Source organism: Helianthus annuus, chromosome 9, assembly GCF_002127325.2.
Source record: "Helianthus annuus cultivar XRQ/B chromosome 9, HanXRQr2.0-SUNRISE, whole genome shotgun sequence".
NCBI classification, from domain to species: domain Eukaryota; kingdom Viridiplantae; phylum Streptophyta; class Magnoliopsida; order Asterales; family Asteraceae; genus Helianthus; species Helianthus annuus.
The window spans coordinates 131954607-131973498 of NC_035441.2; the positions used below are offsets into that span (position 1 = coordinate 131954607).

The window sequence follows — 18892 nt, forward strand, 5'->3', positions numbered from 1 at the left end:
ACACATACCGTTGCATTGTTTGCTCTCGTTGGTTTTACAGAGAGCACTGAAGAGGTGTTATGGTGAATCTGAATCATCTGCTGACTCATCAGTTGAATTTGGTGATTTTTTCGGACATATGCTAGGTGGCTGCCACCCGTACGGGTTCTTATGAAACTGATTTATCGTTCTTTTTTTAATGTATGTCTGAGCAGGGTTTGGAACTTGATTTATTTCTTCTACAATGTTGTGCTGCATTAGCTCCAGCAGATGTGTATATTTCTAGAATTATAAAATGATTTGGTCTATCAACTTATCTTAATTTGGATTTGGAAAGAGCAAATGAGTATGTATATTTTCTAAAACTCATTAATCATGTATATTTTTATGAGTCGTAAAATGATCGGAGGTGATTGTGGCTGTGGTGGTGACAATGGTGGTCTAGAGAGAGAGAGAGAGAAAGATGAGAGGGAGAGATGAAGGTGGGAATTTAGAGAGAGAAAGAGATAAGGGGATACAAAAGTGACAGGGAATTTTTATTTTTATTTTTTAATTAAGGGTATTTTGGTCATTTAACAATAATTAACCAAAAAATTCTAACAATGTTAGAAATTTGGACTCAAATGGTTAAAGAAAATGCTTATGGGGACTCAGGTCGTTAAACTTTTTGCTTTTGGACTCAGCTAGTTAAAACACATAAAACACAGGGACTCAAAAACTAATTTACCCTAAAATGTATTATTATTATTATTATTATTATTATTGTTATTGTTATTGTTATTGTTATTGTTATTGTTATTGTTATTGTTATTGTTATTGTTATTATTATATTACTAGGTGTACACCCGTGTGAATACACGGGTTTGTTCTAATAACAATCGGAATCAAATACTAAAAAACATATTATAATATATTATTTAAATTCTTTGTGTTTAGTTACATATCTTTTGGTTAAGAAGGACAACCCCTCCGGTAAATTTATAATAACAAAAAAATATATACACCTAAAGAGGAATAGGATCCCGAGACATATTACCCAAGGAAACCACAACCCCTATCGACGAGGGACCTAACAAAAGGCCATACATACCCTGCCCCTCGCCCATTCTATACATAGACAAAAACCAAAACAGAAAACAAATCACACAAAAAGACCAACTAACAAATATATGTCTATTCAAGCACAATATAATACAAACTAAAAGAACCAAAACAGACCAATCACCATTATTCCCTCTAATAGCCGATTCCAATCTACTCTTCTGCCATTAGCTCTTTCAATATCCTCATCAACTTTAATACCAGTTTCCAACTCCTTTAGAGCATCCCAGCAACCAAAAAAATCTTGTCTTTGATTCTACAAAAATAAACCCACAGAAAACCAATCCACCAACCTTTCTGCATACCCTTCATTCCATCCTTCTCCACAAAATTCTCTAATGCTCCATCCTCCAAGAATCCCATTATACCCCTTTGGCCAACATACTCCTGCTTCACCATAACACCTTACTAAAACCGTTTTATAATAGTAAGGGTGTTATATCATATCTTTTGTGATTATTTACCTTATTAGGGTAAGGTTAGTATTAGAAAAAAAAAAACATTTTTCCTACAAAGTGTAAGAAGTTTATGTAAGTATAGTGTTTTAAATTTTAGGCATGGTTTTTTATATTCTTTTGACACAGTATAACATAGAAATCATCAAACACAACAATTTATAATACAATCATCAAATCAATATCCATAATAACATGCATTAACACCAAACCTAGCACATCCCATATAATAACACACCAGCAAATCATACTACCACTCCCTTCCATCCAAACACATTAATTCAAAAAAACCATACAAAATACCGATCAACCAGTCCCAAACTAACCCAAATTCCCACAACATTCTACCCATTTAAAACCATTATATAGCAGCCCCAAAACCTCCATAACTATCTCACCCCTCAGCAATTCCCCTCCCATTCCTACCTCCAACACCAACCCCAACCCACAGATGTCAAGAACACCCGGACTCTCTCTACACAGATTACCATCCCACCCTACCCAAACAAACATCCAACACAACTGACTCAAAAGAAAATAAAAACAGATAGTTACATATCTTTATAAAACAATGTTAAATGTTTATTGTTTTAGTGCACATGTTTGATATAGAAAATAAGGTAAGTAATTGATAATATTTTGTCTAAAATGAAAGCATGACCTAATTTTATGTTGTCTAATAACTTCTTCTATATGAGCTTATTCACTTTTTTAATTAGTCAAATGGAGCATCTTGGTGCTAAACTCAAATTGAGCATTATTTTAATTGATGTAAACTAACCTGTTGTTTTCATCTTTCAATTACTTCATGCACAAGGGATGTAATCCTCCAATTCACCTCTTTAGCAATATCATCTTCGCCAACAACACCGAAAGGTACGATTTTAGCACCAAACCTAGCAGCCATCCTGACAAACTCGGACTGCTCTGGCCAGAACAATTTGTACTCTTCACCCTGAAATATTCAATCATCCATTTGCATGACTTACAGTAACTCACAGTTATACATATAACTTTAAAAAGTAAAAAAAAAACCATAAATCTTGATCCTGGTACATTTAGATAAGTATATAACACTTAGGAAAAGTTCCTATATCATAACACTAAAAGGACTCACGGTTGCATGAATGTTTATACACGGTAAATACCCTACCATGAAGAGCGTGTGACCACTGTCATCAAACGTATGGATATCGGATTTTGGTATTAGACGGTGAAATCTTTCACCTTCTTGTTTACTTGGTAATAACTGATCCTTGCCACTGCAGAGATTCGCAATATGTTTACATTTAGTAACTAACCATGAGGCAATATGTTTACGTTTAGTAACTAACCATGAGCCAGACAAGAATGAAAAACGTTAAAGATGGTGAACCTGGAAAGAATTAGTGTCTGAGATTTGAAGGCATGTAGGCGTGAACCTGGAATCAAGCAACCTCAGTTTCCATACAAGTGTCTCCACAAAAATACTTCGCTTAGGCCCTGTGACGGCAACAATCAATCTGTTATCATTATCTGATAATAATTAACTGGAGTACTGGATAAAATTTAACTTTAGATTAATGCAACCGAGTGTTCAACATCGTAAACTTACAGAAAGGAGAGGACATTGCTGTAAGAAACTTTGAGATTTTTGGTGCCACTGTCGAGTCCATGCCTATATATGCATTTCGAGTAGTTTAACCCTATATAAATATCTAGATTCCAACAGAAGTTGAAAATAACAATGTATATAAAAAGTTATAAAATAAAGATAAACCACCTGGTTACCTTGACAAATGAGGGAGCTCCTGGCACAAGAGCCCGATATAAAGTTCCAGCCATTGGGGATTTAAGAGGTGTCTAAGTTGACGTAGCAATTATAAGCAATTAAAAAACCAGAGTAAAAATTTCTTTGCACTCCCTCAAAAGTCCTAAACAACAATCAGGTTGTATTCACAACAAATTAACCAAGTATATTACCAGATTTCGAGAAATGATAGAGGAAACTGAAAGAAACCTGTTTGAAAGTGGCACCAGAGATGAGATTCTTTGATTGGTAGTTCACCTTGAATCGTAAGATAAGAATCAGACATTGAAACCCTAGAAATAGTTAAGATCTATGAAAAACTTCAATTCAATGAAAGTTAAGTACCTTTTGAAGCTGATGTATAAAATTACTTCTACGAACTTCAATTCAATTATACCTCGGTCACACAGCCACCACAACTTCCGGTCGTTCCCAGCTCTCCTTTCCGTCTCTCTCTTGCAGAATCAAAACTTAATTGGGCATTTCATTAAACACTTGATGAAAACAATTCAAAGAACAATTCTGCCTTGTCCTGTATCTGACCATGATGTGCACATTATACAAGATTAATTACTTACATGACAGTTAATTTATAAGCATGTTCGTTTCTTTTTTGTTTCAACTTTCATGATACGGTGATAGCATGAGAAATCGTCGTGTTTATGTCCTAATGTTTATGAATAGTTTTGTCCTACGCGCTGCCGCTACCTGTCATCTTCCCCGTCTTTTTCTGTTGTGTCGTTTTCTTCGTTTGCCAAGATTAATGAGTAAGTAACTTTATCCTGCATCAAGGTAAGGCATCATCTGTTATCAATAAGTTGTGGTAGATTGCTTTGAAGTACGTTATTCTGTAGTAACAGATCTCTGATCTCTTCAAACATATGTGTCATAGTTTCTTTAACGACTTTAAAAGAAACTTCCAGCATCCCTAGATTTTCACATGTAAAATAATGCCAAGTCGCCTGTAAAACAAAGACTACCAATGGGGTAGCTTTAAGAAACTATGAAAAAACTATTGTGTGAAATAGAGACTAAACAGTAAGCAGGCTTTAGTGCATACCTTGTTCTCTAAAATTAAGGTCTCAGTGATCCCTTCTTTCATTAGCGTAGCTTCCTGAAGGTAAGGTTGGTTAAGCCAAATTGACATTGCTGATTAAGTCTTCGTAAAATATAAAACAAAACATCTAGATATAAGATGATATGGATATCTCCTCGCTTTTTGAACGACGTTGATCGGTTATTTTTGCTGTCTCCAGCTGTGTCTGGAGCTCTGAAATCACCCTATCTTTTCTGTACAACTCATTCTTGTTACTTTTGAGTTTAGCTTCAAGGTCATTGTTTTTTTTCTGCACAAAACAGACTGTCAATCTATCCTGTTTGGCTAACCCTCCATCAAGTGCATTGGCGAAGCTTTGAAGGGGCCGGGAGGGGCGCCCGACCCCCGAACTTTTCGCTCAGTAGTGATATATATATGTAGTTTTCGTATAGAAATTTTTGGGTATATACGTTTTCGACCCCCCGATTCTATAAAAATTTTGGGTATATACGTTTTCCGACCCCCCCGTCGAAAACGTCAAGCTTCGCCACTGATCAAGTGGTGTGCCGTGTTTGTCATCCCAATATTAATCAACAGTCTTTATTAATAAACTAAATTGGCAATTTACCTGGTCCATAACATATGCCATCATATTAATATCTATCCTAACTTGAACAAAGAACAATCAGAAACAAAAAAAAAAGTATATCATATTCCTACATTTAGTAACATAAAAGTGTACCTGCTGTTTCAAAATTGAGGCCCTTTTTGCTTTTTTTTTTTTTTTCTGTTATTTTGCTTATACTAATAAACTAAGATATGGTTGTTTTTGTGCAAATACTAAAGTAATATGTTGCCTAAAAACTTTAATTAGATGAGTCTACAAATCGACATATAGATAACATACATGTGATCAGTAATATAGGAAAACATTGAATCGAAAACTTTGCGTGCTTTATCAACTAAGGTCAATGTAGGTAGTGAAAATCAAATTAACATAGAATAAAAAATCATATAGTTCTGATAGAAGAAGCAAATTCGCACTTACAAGGTCTCTTCCAATTTGAGCAAGCACTCCAATATTGTTTTAACAACATATAAGATTTTACATGTCACCATACCCTCCAATGCAAGGTTAAAATGTCTCCTTCAGTCCTTTGGGTGTTTCTTGTATATCCTTCTGTACCTTGTCAACCAAACATGTTTATGAACATGATTAATTTCAATGAATTATGCATATTATACAATCCACTGTGTAAACATAGTTAAATACAAATTGAATTTACAATCCACAAAAGATACAATAAAGGAATCCGTTCAAATCCATGGAACTAAAATAAAACAATCATTTATTCTAATAACTCACAAATATCAAAGTGAAATAGAAGGTTAGAAGTTGAGAATAATTCTAGTCATTGTTCATCCCTGCAACCTTCTGAATCAATCCAACACAAACAAACACCAATAATAAATCAATTTACCTTTTAACATTGTGTAATATAAATTAGCAAATTATCAGTCCATTGAGAATTTAACAAACATACAAAACAACCCAGATGCTTCGATTACTAAAGATGGATGCCCAAAGCCCTAACTGCACATCACATAGAACAAACGATCTAAGAGATCATTTACAGGTAAAAGCGGACAAAAAACGAAATGCAAGAGAAAAGGGCTTACCAGAAGCTTGCCAGAACTTGATCGGAACCCTAGCCGCTTGACCGTCGTCACTGTTGGAGCTATGGAAGCCACCGATCTAACATCCCTCGTCCTTTCACGCTCTCTTTCTCTATCTCATTCTCTCTTTTCTTCTCTCTCTATCATTGCCACGGGAAAGCAAAAACCTAGATGTGTGAACAACATTTCACAGAGGTTGAATCAGGTTTGAGAGAAAGAGAAAAAGAAGAAAGGAAAAGAAGGCGGTGGGTTTATATGGTGTCTTGGGATGAGTAAAATGAATTCAAAATTTGAAACACCAGGTTTTTTTTTTCAACTCTCCTTTAAATAGTATAGATTTTTAAATATTTTATATATATAAAAAATTCGGATTTATGACATCAGCGGAGTCTATGTGGCATAGCTAATATCATGACACGTATGCAAAGTGAGGTCATCCTCTAAGCTCCTTTAATAGATAGTGTAGATTATTATTATTATTATTATTATTATTATTATTATTATTATTATTATTATTATTATTATTATTATTATTATTATTTACTATACCATACAAGTTAAAGCCTCATTATTCAGATAACACTAAGAACTTTAAAAATAAAGAAAGGAAAACAAATTAGGGAATACGTGCTTTGGCTTATAGGTAAGATACTCTCGTCTAGAAGCGATTAACGGTATCTTATCCTTCCAGTTACTACATTTCCCTAATCGGTTGAAACAATCGAAACTTTGGCGGGATTGAAAATCGAGGAATGGGACTTAATCGACAAGATGCGGGTTTCACCCTTAACTTGACGATTTCGTACCCTAAGTGTGGTTGGTACTCGTCGGGTCAAAATTTAATTTTTGACACTTTGACGAGGGTCCACTAGAATTCGAATTGGAAATTTACCATCAAGATGTGGATTTCACTCCTAGCTTGATGGCGTAATTTCGTGCAAAATAGAATAAGCGGAATGAGAGTCGTTCACCAAATTGTGGGTTTCACGCCTATTTTGGTGAACTCGTCTCATTTGTATTACGAGTGTCTTCAAGTCTTCAACGTGTATTGTGTAAAGTGTCTTAGGAAAGACGTATTGTATGTATTAAGACAAAAAGAAGAGAAAGAAGCAAGTAAGAAGTAATAGCATTTTAAACAAGTAGCAAGAATTGTCAAAAGTATGGTACCTACTATAGACTAGGTCGAACATGACAATTCTACCTAATTCCCTATAGTTATGGCTCTAATACCAATCTGTCACACCCCAACCGATGGCGGAATCATCGGAGTGAGACGAAATAGATTGCTTATCACATATAACACTATTTGCGACATTATTTAAATTCAAAACCATTTTCATTGATAATCATAAATTGTCAAATACAACCAAAAGGAATACCAAGTACAACATCGAAAGACAAATACAACAACATAACATGATAAAATAAGCAAAGCTAGTAATTTCTTGTGCGTTTCTAAGTCTTCCTACCAGATTCGTCATATCGTCAACATCAACCTGTAACATGTTAAAAATAAAGGTTTAACACAAAAGCATTGGCGAGTACACAAATTTTATATACATAGCATAAGTATAAAAAGAATTTACTCATATCCACATGGCAATTGTATACAAGGTAAACTAGCATGCAATACTAAATGTCAAACCCAAGTGTCCACAAGAATGTTACGTGTCACTCGCCACAAAAGTAACGAGACTATTTATGAATAAAAAGCTTAACAATACCCTGACGGGCGTGTGCTACTCCTATAGCGCTATATATGTTAAGTTTGGGCTAGCTAAGTTAATGACAAAAGCATGTTTGATTCTAGCAAGAACCTAAGCATAACAATTAAGCATGTATAACGGATTAAGTGCATAAAGCATGTTTAAGTGTGTGTTGTGCATTTTGTATGATTAACATGTTACAACCCAAAGTGATTTAAAAAGAAATGAGTCAAGTGTACTCACAGTTTTGCAAGCTTCCACTTGGTAATTCCGTGAAGAGTTGATTTGGTTTGGAGATTGGAACACCGAGTCACCCTACAAGGGTAAACAAAGGTGTGTAAGTTCATGGGATTTTAAGAATGAATGGAAGGATTCAGATTTGAAAATGAAAGTATCAAAAGTATGTTTAAGTGAAAGTAATATCCAAGTTCTAAGAGTTTGTTTATGATACCATAATTAGTGGTTTCATGGGTCCCAAATTGCCCATTGGAATCATAACAAGAACTCTAGAATCTTTGATATGATAGCTTAGGTTTATGATGGTTAATCATGGTTTGATTAACACCACAAACTCAGCCATGTTTTTATATAATTATATAAAGGTTATATAGTAATAATAACATCTAAACTAAGTCCAAACATAGATTATCATGTATGTCAAGTATGGAGGTTTAACCTCTAGTAAATTCACCACTACACAAACCATCACAAGGATGATTCGGAGGGTCATGAACATCAAGGATTCACCACTACACAAATCACCACAAGGATGATACAGAGGGTCATGAATAATAAGGATTCACCAGTACACAAATCATCACAAGGATGATTCGGAGGGTAATGAATGTTAGGGAATGAAACTAACTAATTCAAGCTTAATTTAACAAGTATAAACAGAATTTAAATGGGTGTTGAACCCAAAACTTTGGTGGAAATCCCCTAAACACAAACCCATAACCATAGACTAAGTTGTGAGCTTGGTGGGAACAAGATTCCACCAAGTTTTCTATCAAAACATGAACATAAAAAGAAATAAAAAATGAGTAGAATTTTATATGCACTTTGGACCTCAAAAATGGTAAGGTTTCACCTTAGTTTGCCCAAGAAAACTTGTGAAAACCTTCTTAGTGGTTATCCAAGTGTTTTGGAAGAAAGAAACAAGAAGAAGTAGAAGAAGAAGTGAGTTAAACTCACTTGAAAAGGGCTAAAAGTTCCTGATTTTGCTGCTGAAACTCAGCTGTGTTTACGGGATGTTTGAGAGTGTTTAAGTGTTGCAAAAAAGTGGGAAAAAGGATGGGGAAGTGTTCCTTATATAGGGAAGGGATTAGGGTTTTAATGGGTTGGGCTTTGGATGTGTTTAGTGGTCTGAATAACTCAAAACAAAAGAACTTAAGTGGGCTGATGCAAGGCTGTTAACAACCCTATAATTTTTTTTTTGACATTAGAAGGTATATATTTGATGTTTAATAAAGTGCTACATGTTATCTAGTATGTATGTAACTTGTAACAAGGTCCAAAATGCATAAATGACATGTTTTAATTTAGCAAAATGTGTGATAACATAGGTGTGTATAACACATGAAATGTAACAAGTATGTATGGTTTATAGTTTGGTATGATCAAGTGAAAAACATACAACTTAGTCTTATGATCAAATAACCAAGTGTTTGAATGTATGGAGATTTAAGGATTACGAATACACGATCATTGTTTACGAGTTAAGCTTATGTTTATGCGAATTACGAATCATGTGTCAAACAAACGTATGTATCAATGTATAAATAATGTATAAATGATGTATATTTCATATAAAAGATTCCTTTTATTACGATCAAGTCTCGGATTTACAATATCTTGAAATGAAATATGATTACAAAGGAAACGTGTTTCTGAAAATAGAATTACAAGATGAACTTTCTGAAAACGGAAAGCTGCGAAATGTGAGGCGTTACAACTGAAGCGGTCGAGATTAGCTACTCTGTTGCCTGATGATGTGTGTAAAATGCAATATATAAATTACATCAAATAAGGCATAAAACTAACCCTTTTTAAGTACTAATGTTGGAAAAAGAGTGTTTTTGTCTTCCTTTTGTATTTTCAGGATGAAATGAGCTCAAATTCATAAAAGGAGCAAAAAGACAGCTAAATCTAACATAAATACAAGAAAAGGAACATAAGTGGACTGCCCGACCCCTCAACGGCATCCTCCCAAGCAAAATAGAGAAGGCAGAAGACTGAACACGCCCCGTGCTCAGCCAGCACGGGGCCGTGCCCAAGAAGCAGCAGAAAAGACAAACCTATAGAAGCTTCTATTGCCCACCACGGGGCCGTGTCCAGTGAACACGGGGGCGTGGCGAAAGTACAGCATGCGCATTAATTGTAATTGCGAATTACAATTAATGAAGAGAGAGATTGTCAGACGGGCACGGGCACGTGTCCAGCAGACACGGGGCCGTGCCCAACCTTCTGTTCAGCCTATAAATAGGAGTGCTTGGCTTCATTTCAACTCATCCCTTGGCACACCACCTCTCTCACACTTCATCCACCACCCACCACCATCATAACACCATCATCCACCACCATCATCCATTGTCCATCATAGAGTGTGTGAGTCGTCTCGGGATCCAAGATTGATCGTAAGAGTTCTTGACAATCAAGGCCATGTTTGCCTAAGTCTCTTACATCACTTGGTGAAGACAAGTGTTTAGTATAATACTTTTTATTTTTAATCTTTTGCACTTTTTATTTGGTTTTGTATTAATGACTTTAATAACTAGTTACTTATGTTGAAGGTGATCTTTCCTTATCGTTTGTCCGTGGTGTCTTGGCATTATTTTACTGTCTATATAAAATAAAAGATTTTCACCATTCATATCTCCACGGTCTATATGGAGGTATGTTGGCTACCTGGTCGGGGGTTAAGGGAACGGTTTGGTAAGGGTCTTGCCCTTGTTCAGCGTTTAGAGGTCCTGCAAGGGACCTGGGTCAAATTTAGTAGGATCTCCTTCAATGCCCATAGGTATTGGATGGCGGGGATCCAAACTCTTTGACCCCCTCATAAGTTAACTACTATTAATACTATCACCCAGCTATTTAGGACTGTATCCCTGCTGACTCAGACTACTTAGTCGAGGGTAACGTCACCGCCAAAAGCGGGGCCTACCATAATTTGCATTAATAACTTAATTCATTATCTTCCAATAATCCAACCCTTTAGGATTGTATTCTTGCTGACTCAAACTACTGGGTTGAGGGTAACGTCGCCTTCAAAAGAGGGGCCTACTACAATAACTAAGATAATCTCTTAAACAAGTGCAAAAGTGCGAAAATAATCAAAGGTTATACTAATACACGAGTCGGATCCAAGTGATTCATCTTGTCTATCTGTTTTTTATTTTTATTTTATTTTTCAGCATTTAGTTAGTTTTTATTTTCTTAGTTTAAAAACCTTTTCTAACTTTTTGATTTGATTAGACGTTGAGGATAAACCGGTACTAAAAGCTCTTGTGTCCTTGGACGACCTCGGTATCTTACCAACACTATATACTACGTCCACAATGGGTGCACTTGCCCATATGTGTGTTTAGTGTTAGTAAATATCGTGTTTTATAAATTTAAAACTTGGCTAAAAGTGTAAAAAGGGCTTAAAATATACATCAAAAATATATTACACTACACGCACATCACCTGATGATGAACTGAAGAGGAGTTTGGAAGCTGGCTATTTTCGTGCTAATTGTCGATTTAAAAGCGCTATGCTTCAGCTTCATAGAGGTGCAATTTACTGTTTTGTTTTTGTTTTTGTTTCTGTGAATTATATGTTTTGAATTTGATTAATCAGGTTTGCTTTTTTTTTTTATGTGAGTAATTAGGTTTGTGATTTAGTGTAGTTAAATTAGGTATTCTGTTTGGCTGCTCGGCACAACAAACCCGACACCGAAATTGTTGACCACTACACGTAAGATTTCAAATTTATTTTTAGGTGTTTTACAAATCCAATGATGTCTCAAATGGAAAGGATTGCAAATTGTTGACCACTACACGTAAGATTTCAAATTTATTTCAAATTGTTGACCACTACACATTTGCGGGTTTTGCTTCAGATACGACATTCTTGGAGATGGTTATCAAATGGAAGGGATTGCAAATGAGGCGTGTTCACTTGTTGGTCATTGGGGACTTGGATAGTTAATTGCATTTTATGATGACAACCACATCTCCATCGATGGTGACATAGAGATCGCCTTCACTGAGAATGTTGACCAGCGTTTTGAAGCTCTCGGGTGGCACATAATTTGGGTGAAGAACGGAAACACCGATTATGATGAAATCTGTACTGCCATTAAAGAAGCTAAAGTTGTGACTGATAAACCTACTTTGATCAAGGTAATTAACTATACGATTTTGTTAAATTGGAGAAAAAATTATTGTTTTTTATTCTTAGGTTTACTGCTATCTTGCAGGTGACAACAACAATCGGTTTTGGGTCACCAAACAAGGAGAATTCGTACAGTGTTCATGGAGCGGCTTTGGGTGCAAAAAAGTAGATGCAACTAGACAAAACCTCGGGTGGCCTTACGAGCCATTCCATGTACCAAATAAAGTGAAGAAGTATGCAAAACATCTTATTTCTTCAAACTTTTTAACTAGTTTTGCGATTACTTAATTGATTGTCGATTTTTGGTTATTGCGTGTCAGGCACTGGAGTCGCCATACCCCAGAGGGTGCCGCTCTTGAAGCAGAACGGAATGCTAAATTTGCAGAGTACGAGAAGAAATACCCTAAAGAGGTTGCTGAATTCAAATCTATTGCTATCGGTGTATTGCCTGCCGGATGGGAGAAGGCTCTTTCGGTTAGTATATTCTTTTATTACATCTTACTTGTGATTCTAATTAGAGTAAAATGCATTTTTTTGTTCTTGCTTCTGTTATATGTTTTGGAGCATGACTTACTATTTTCTACTTTTTCTTTCTGTGTAGAATAATGTGGGATTTAAAATGAAGCTGTAAATCAACTAAAAGTGGGAGTTGTTAAAGAGAAAATAAATATGCGTTGCATCACTCGGTATTAACGTAATCTTTTATATAATTCGTATGTAACGGGTCGGAGCCGGTTGGAACTCTGACATGTTATCATGATTTGGGATTGGAATCACAGGTCAGGAGCTGATTTTGTTGGCCATGTAACAAGGTAGTGACTTATGGTGTTTGATAGAGGAAAGTCAGTTTAGTGTAAATATAATATATATTGTTAGTTGGAATGTGAGGGTATAAAAGGAAAGATTGTAATAGTGTAGAGTATGTTTTTAATCAGTTGTGATTTTTAATCAGATTGAGTCGGAGTTATCGTCGATTTGCGATGGTATTTTGAAGGTTCTGGGTTCAAAACTTATTGGATCTACATCTGGTGGTGATTCGAAGGGGTTTTATCTGAAAATGAAAGGTGATTATTATAGGTATTTGGCTGTGTTTAAGACCGGAGATGAGAGGAAGCTGGTGATATGAACTAATGGTCAACAGAGGTTAGAACAGATTAGTCAACAGAGGTTAAAAGAGGGTTAGTCAACAGAGGTTAAAAGGGTTAGTCAACAGAGGTTAAAAAGGGGTTAGTCAACAGAGGTGAAAAAGGGGTAGTCAACAGAGGTTAAAAGGGATCAGGCAACAGAGGTTAAAAGAGTTAGTTAACAGAGGTTAGCAGGTTGTTGAGTTAGTTGGACAGCTGGCTGGATGTTAGTTGTTAGTTAAGAGGTAGTTAGAGGAATGTTAGTTGTTAGTTGGAATGTGAGGGTATAAAAGAAAAGATTGTAATAGTGTAGATTATGTTTTAATCACTTTTGATTTTTAAACAGATTGAGTCGGAGTTATCGTCGATTTACGATGGTATTTTGAAGGTTCTGGATTCGAAACATATTGGATCTGCATCTGGTGGTGATTCGAAGGTGTTTTATTTGAAAATGAAAGGTGATTATTGTAGGTATTTGGCTGAGTTTAAGACTGGAGATGAGAGGAAGCTGGTGATATGAACTAATGGTCAATAGAGGTTAGAACGAATTAGTCAACAGAGGTTAAAAGAGGGTTAGTCAACCGAGGTTAAAAGGGTTAGTCAACAGAGGTTAAAAGGGATCAAGCAACAAAGGTTAAAAGAGTCAGTTAACATAGGTTAGCAGGTTGTTGAGTTAGTTGGACAACTGGCTGGATGTTAGTTGTTAGTTGAGAGGTAGTTAGAGGAATGTTACTTGTTAGTTGGAATGTGAGGGTACAAAAGGAAAGATTATAGTAGTGTTTGGTGATGCGGTTTTATTTTTAGTTATCTCACTTTATTTTCCGTAGATGATTATGATAGGTTTCGAATAAGACTATTACTATTCCTGCTGTGGAAGTAGAGCCGCCTGGATACTCATACAATCCATCATCTGAAAGTCATCAAGTTACATGCTTATATATTACTTAATTATATATTATATATATGGTTATGTACTTATATTCATTTAGTGGTATGTCTGAATTATTTGGCTAACTTTTATTGTTTTTTTTTTGCAGGATTCATTGGCTCAAGCTGTTGCAGATGAAATGCAGAAAATTTATACGAAAGAATTGCGTCCAAAACCTGTTCCTTTAATTGTTGAAGGGGGAGTTATTGATGAGGAAGATGTGGGTATCTTTAATTTTCTGCCATATCATGACCCGCCTACAAATATGACTTACAAGCGGGTCTTCACTTTTATTTAACAGGCAATTTTTGATTTTTATAACTACATAACTCTTTAACCTGAACCTTCACTTTTGATTATAAAATTTGTAGGTGGAACAGGACATTCTAAATCAGCGCTGAAGGTTTAAGAGGGATTGGAATCAAGCCATGTGAAAAGCTAGAACTTTTTGCTGACAATTCTTTTCGGTGGCTTATTGATGGATTGCATTTCGATAGTAATCGATCCTTAATAGTAAACTTAACATCTGCAGTGCTTTTTTATTATAACTTATCCATATCTAATGCATGATTATTTATGTTTGTTCCCTGTATCATAACCTTGAAATTATAAACTACATGTATGGTTTATAACATATGTGGTTGTAACAAGTCAACTGAGAAATTATTTTCTTAGAACGGATAACTCGCGCCCTCGAAACCTAACACACCTTGATACCACTAGATTACAAGCCCTTTGGTAATTAAGAAATTAACATATGAGGATGTAGGAATAATACTAAAAGCCATGGAATTTTGTGCTTTGAGGAATATGTTATTTAATAAAATGTTGTCTGCATGATTTCTAAAAACCACCTGTGTTTGCACACGGGTTTTACTACTAGTGTTTATTAAGTATTAAAATTATTTATGGCTTCTAAATCTCTACCAATTGAAATCAACTACTAAGCAATTTGAGTGTCAAAAGCTTTTCCTCATTGAGTTCAATTGATTTTTTTTCAATATCTAAAGTCATTTTAATAATTAAATTAACTAAGATTACTTCCCGTATCCAAATAAATTGAAATTATTTTGATTGCTTCAATGATTGTAAAATATTGTGAATAATTTTATTAGTTTGCAGTTTTCAAATTAAACCGATTGATTCAACAGTTCAACTTTGGTCGACTTACTTCCATCGGTATAGACGTACAACAGTCCATCGATTGATACCTCTAATAGTCAATTGATTGACCAAGGTTGTACCTTAAACACATCAAATAATAAAAAAACTAGTTGATAAAAAACCAAGGAATCAAAAAGCAAATAAGAAAACATACAACCAAAGAATACTGAATTTTTAAAATCCCAATCATTCGTCATTTGCTGGAAACAATCTCAACTTCAAAACAAAAATTCCCATTGGTGGTCCTACATTTTCACATATTGTAAATCGTTGGCCATTTTCTAATTGAGGTCTAACCTAGTTAGTTTTTTGGTGACGTGGACGCTGACATGGTATAAACCTATTTTATCTGATCAGGTGGCTGCTTATGTGGCACTCTCATCACCACCTCACCACCACCACCATTGTCGTCCAACACCACCACTATCATCCATCACCATCGCTCGCTACCACCTCAACTCTACCACCACCACTCACCACCAACCCCCACAACCGCCATTAGCCACCACCATCACTACCACCCACCAATGTTGTAAAAGTCGGCCTACTTGTTCTTGTTCTCGGCGAGTACTCGGTCCTCAGACCACCTCTGAGGCGAGTTTACCCTAGTCGGACTTGACTAGTCGGCATCGATCAAAATCGGTCAACATCGGACTACTCGACCTTGTACTCACACTAGTCGGACTTGTATTCACACTACTCGGACTTGTCTCGGTGAGGTTTGAACTTCAAACATGTTTCATTTTAAATTATACTCAATTTGACATAAATTATGCTTATTTTTACATATATATAATATACAATAATTAAACTTGCAATGTGAGTCATTCTCTTTTTATCAAAATTGTTTTACAAAACCTCAAATTATTTTCCAGTTATATTTTACAGGGATTAAGTCTTTGCAAATCATAAATTACTGGCAGTAAGTGGGGTATTGTATACATTACTGCTGTATTATCACTTTTAGGTGGGCGAACCTAAATAGTGATACACGTCACTTTTGGGTGAACGGACCCAATAGTGATATGACCCCAGTCACAGATCCGTTCGAGTGACAACTGGACCAGATAATTATAAGATAGGGGCAATTGTAATCGCTCTTAATACTGTGAATTATGACAAGGTGTCGTTTTATACAATTTGAATGCACACGCCAATATTTTCCGCTGATCAAATCTTTTTAAAACATGTTTCAGGTGATTTACTGTGAACAAGGAAAAGTGCCGCGTAGCACTCCAACTTAAATGAAGTGGCTCAGTAAATAAATAAACATGTTTTCTGTAACTAGCGAATTTTTAAGTAAAATTCCTTTATTGTAAAAAACGGGGTTTATCCCGAAACTTGTAATAAAATAATTCGCTGTTTCCAGTTTAAACAATCATGTTAAAATTTCTGCTGCCAATTAAACACCAATACCACGGGTTTCTGTCTCGCAGCTTCGGAACCAGGCAAAACGGGTCGGGGGCCGTGACAGAAAAGGTGGTATCAGAGCCACTGGTTTAAGCAAATTAAGTATTTGAAAAATACTTAAATTTTAGTTTGTAATTTTGTGCTTCTGTGAAAATTAAATTTACAATAATTTAATTTGGACTTTTGTGTTTTCCTTATGTGTGACTAATAGCATGAATAAATTATCGGAGGCTCTCCGAAATTTCACAATCCATTCTACTGATATGAAGACTACCGGAAACCAGTCCGATTATCAGGCTGACATAGAGGAGCCAATTGTGTTCCAAGCCCAGGAAAAACCCAAACACAAAAAGAGAAGGAGACTGCAAGACTGGAAAAGGGGGAGAAAGAAGAAGCCCGTGGCTCAAAAGGTGAAGAAAATTGTCGAGCAAAAAGGAAAGGAAAAAGAAGTGGGAGAGAGCTCTGGTCAAGCTCAGGAGTTGCCACCCTGGGAGGAACTGGATAGAAAACTGACAAACTGCTACCTATTTGGCCCAGGTGATGAAACCCTCATGAATTTTCCCGCTCACACCGAACTTCCTATCAATTTGGAACCTGCCATCCCAGAACCTATTGTCAACCCCCAACCTCTTCCAGGTCAAATGGAAGAATGGTGGACCAGTGACTGGCACTTCCAAAACTTCATGAACAATCCAGATGCGTATTACCCACAGTTTGAACCTGCCCCTGCTACTTTTCCACTCATGAACCGAGAAAATGTTGCGGAACTACGCCGCTACGGCGAAGAACTGGTGGATGCGGGAAATCAGATCCGAGCTGTGGGGGAAAACATCTCTTGGAAATATGACGAACGGGAGCTCCGTTTTTGAAGATCGTTAACAATAGTGTAGATATTTTGTGTAATAATAATATGTGTGAAAAAGATATATATATATATATAAAATAAAATATAATAATAATAATAATAAATAAAATATATATAATATAATAATAACAATAAAATAATGTATAATCTTGTATAAATATCACATCTGTAAATACGTGGCTTGTACGGATGCATAAGTATATATATAAAAATAGAAAGGTCGCAATGTCGACAATTTTGGTTATACGTGCTGACTTGATTTGGATTTGTGATTGCTATGTTGTGTTTAATTTGTTATCTATCTTTGGAATATTAATCCATATGTTATAATTAAGATGGCAAACGTAGTAAACCAGCCGGCAAACGAAGTTAATCAATCGGAACCAGATAATCAAGAACATTTTCTCAATAGAGAAGATATAGAAAATATAGTTGCTCAGGGTATAGCCAATGCTATCCCAGCCGTCGCCGCTGTTAAGAATCCCGTTGAACCTTCCAAAGCTGACCATAGTAAATGCACCCGCGACGATAATTTCAGTTATAGTATAAATGGAGGCAATAATAATGTAATTCAAGCCCCATTACTTAAAAAGATGAAGATGATGACGAATGGTTGCACTTATAAAGAATTCCTCGCTTGTAAGCCAACCGAATTTGCAGGCAATGAAGGAGCAACTGCTGCACTTCGCTAGTTAGAAAAGACAGAAGTTGTGATTAAAATAAGTAAGTGCGCAGAAGAAGACAGGGTGATGTATGCATCCCACCTTTTCAAGGAAGAGACACTAGAATGGTGGAACACGGTGCTACAAGCTAAAGGAAGTGACGTGGCTTATGCCATGAGTTGGGAGCAGTTTAAGGAATTGGTAGAAAGGAAATTTTGTCCTTCCTACGAACAGGAACAGATGACAAACCAATTCCTAAACCACCAGATGGTGGATGTTAATTGTCGTGAGTATACTTCGAAATTTTTCGAGTATGCTAGAATCGTACCGACTCTGGCCTCGCCAGAACCTATACTTATCTCTTGTTACATTTGGGGACTGATTAGCGAGATCCGTGATATAGTCAAGGCTGCGAGACCTCGAACGATCGACGATGCAGTCGAATTGGCCAACACCTTGACTAACGGACTGGTACGTACGAGAGAAGAGAATAGGAAAAAGGAATTGGCCCAAAAGATTACCCAAGGTTTCCGTTTGGGTAATAATAGTTACTCCAAGAGAAAGGGAACCGTGCAGGCTTCCACCCCGCCATTTTGCGGAAACTGTAAAAGGAAACAT

The 18892-nt window shown here is 35.9% G+C and overlaps 4 long non-coding RNA genes across 4 annotated transcripts; 2 read left to right on the forward strand and 2 right to left on the reverse strand.

The window, feature by feature from the left end:
• Positions 1-3317: 3317 nt before the first annotated feature.
• LOC118482108 lies at positions 3318-4293 on the reverse strand. Its single transcript, XR_004867268.1, has 3 exons — positions 3670-4293; positions 3535-3582; positions 3318-3448 (listed from the first exon to the last, which is right to left on the reverse strand). It is a non-coding gene; the product is annotated as an uncharacterized LOC118482108 (long non-coding RNA).
• A 1114-nt stretch (positions 4294-5407) lies between these two features.
• LOC118482109 lies at positions 5408-6237 on the reverse strand. Its single transcript, XR_004867269.1, has 4 exons — positions 6041-6237; positions 5905-5954; positions 5727-5795; positions 5408-5546 (listed from the first exon to the last, which is right to left on the reverse strand). It is a non-coding gene; the product is annotated as an uncharacterized LOC118482109 (long non-coding RNA).
• A 5616-nt stretch (positions 6238-11853) lies between these two features.
• Positions 11854-12611, forward strand: LOC110874683. The gene is made up of 3 exons (XR_002556139.2): positions 11854-12129; positions 12207-12354; positions 12442-12611. It is a non-coding gene; the product is annotated as an uncharacterized LOC110874683 (long non-coding RNA).
• A 1034-nt stretch (positions 12612-13645) lies between these two features.
• Positions 13646-14807, forward strand: LOC110874682. Its single transcript, XR_002556138.2, has 3 exons — positions 13646-14169; positions 14283-14393; positions 14545-14807. It is a non-coding gene; the product is annotated as an uncharacterized LOC110874682 (long non-coding RNA).
• Positions 14808-18892: the final 4085 nt, after the last annotated feature.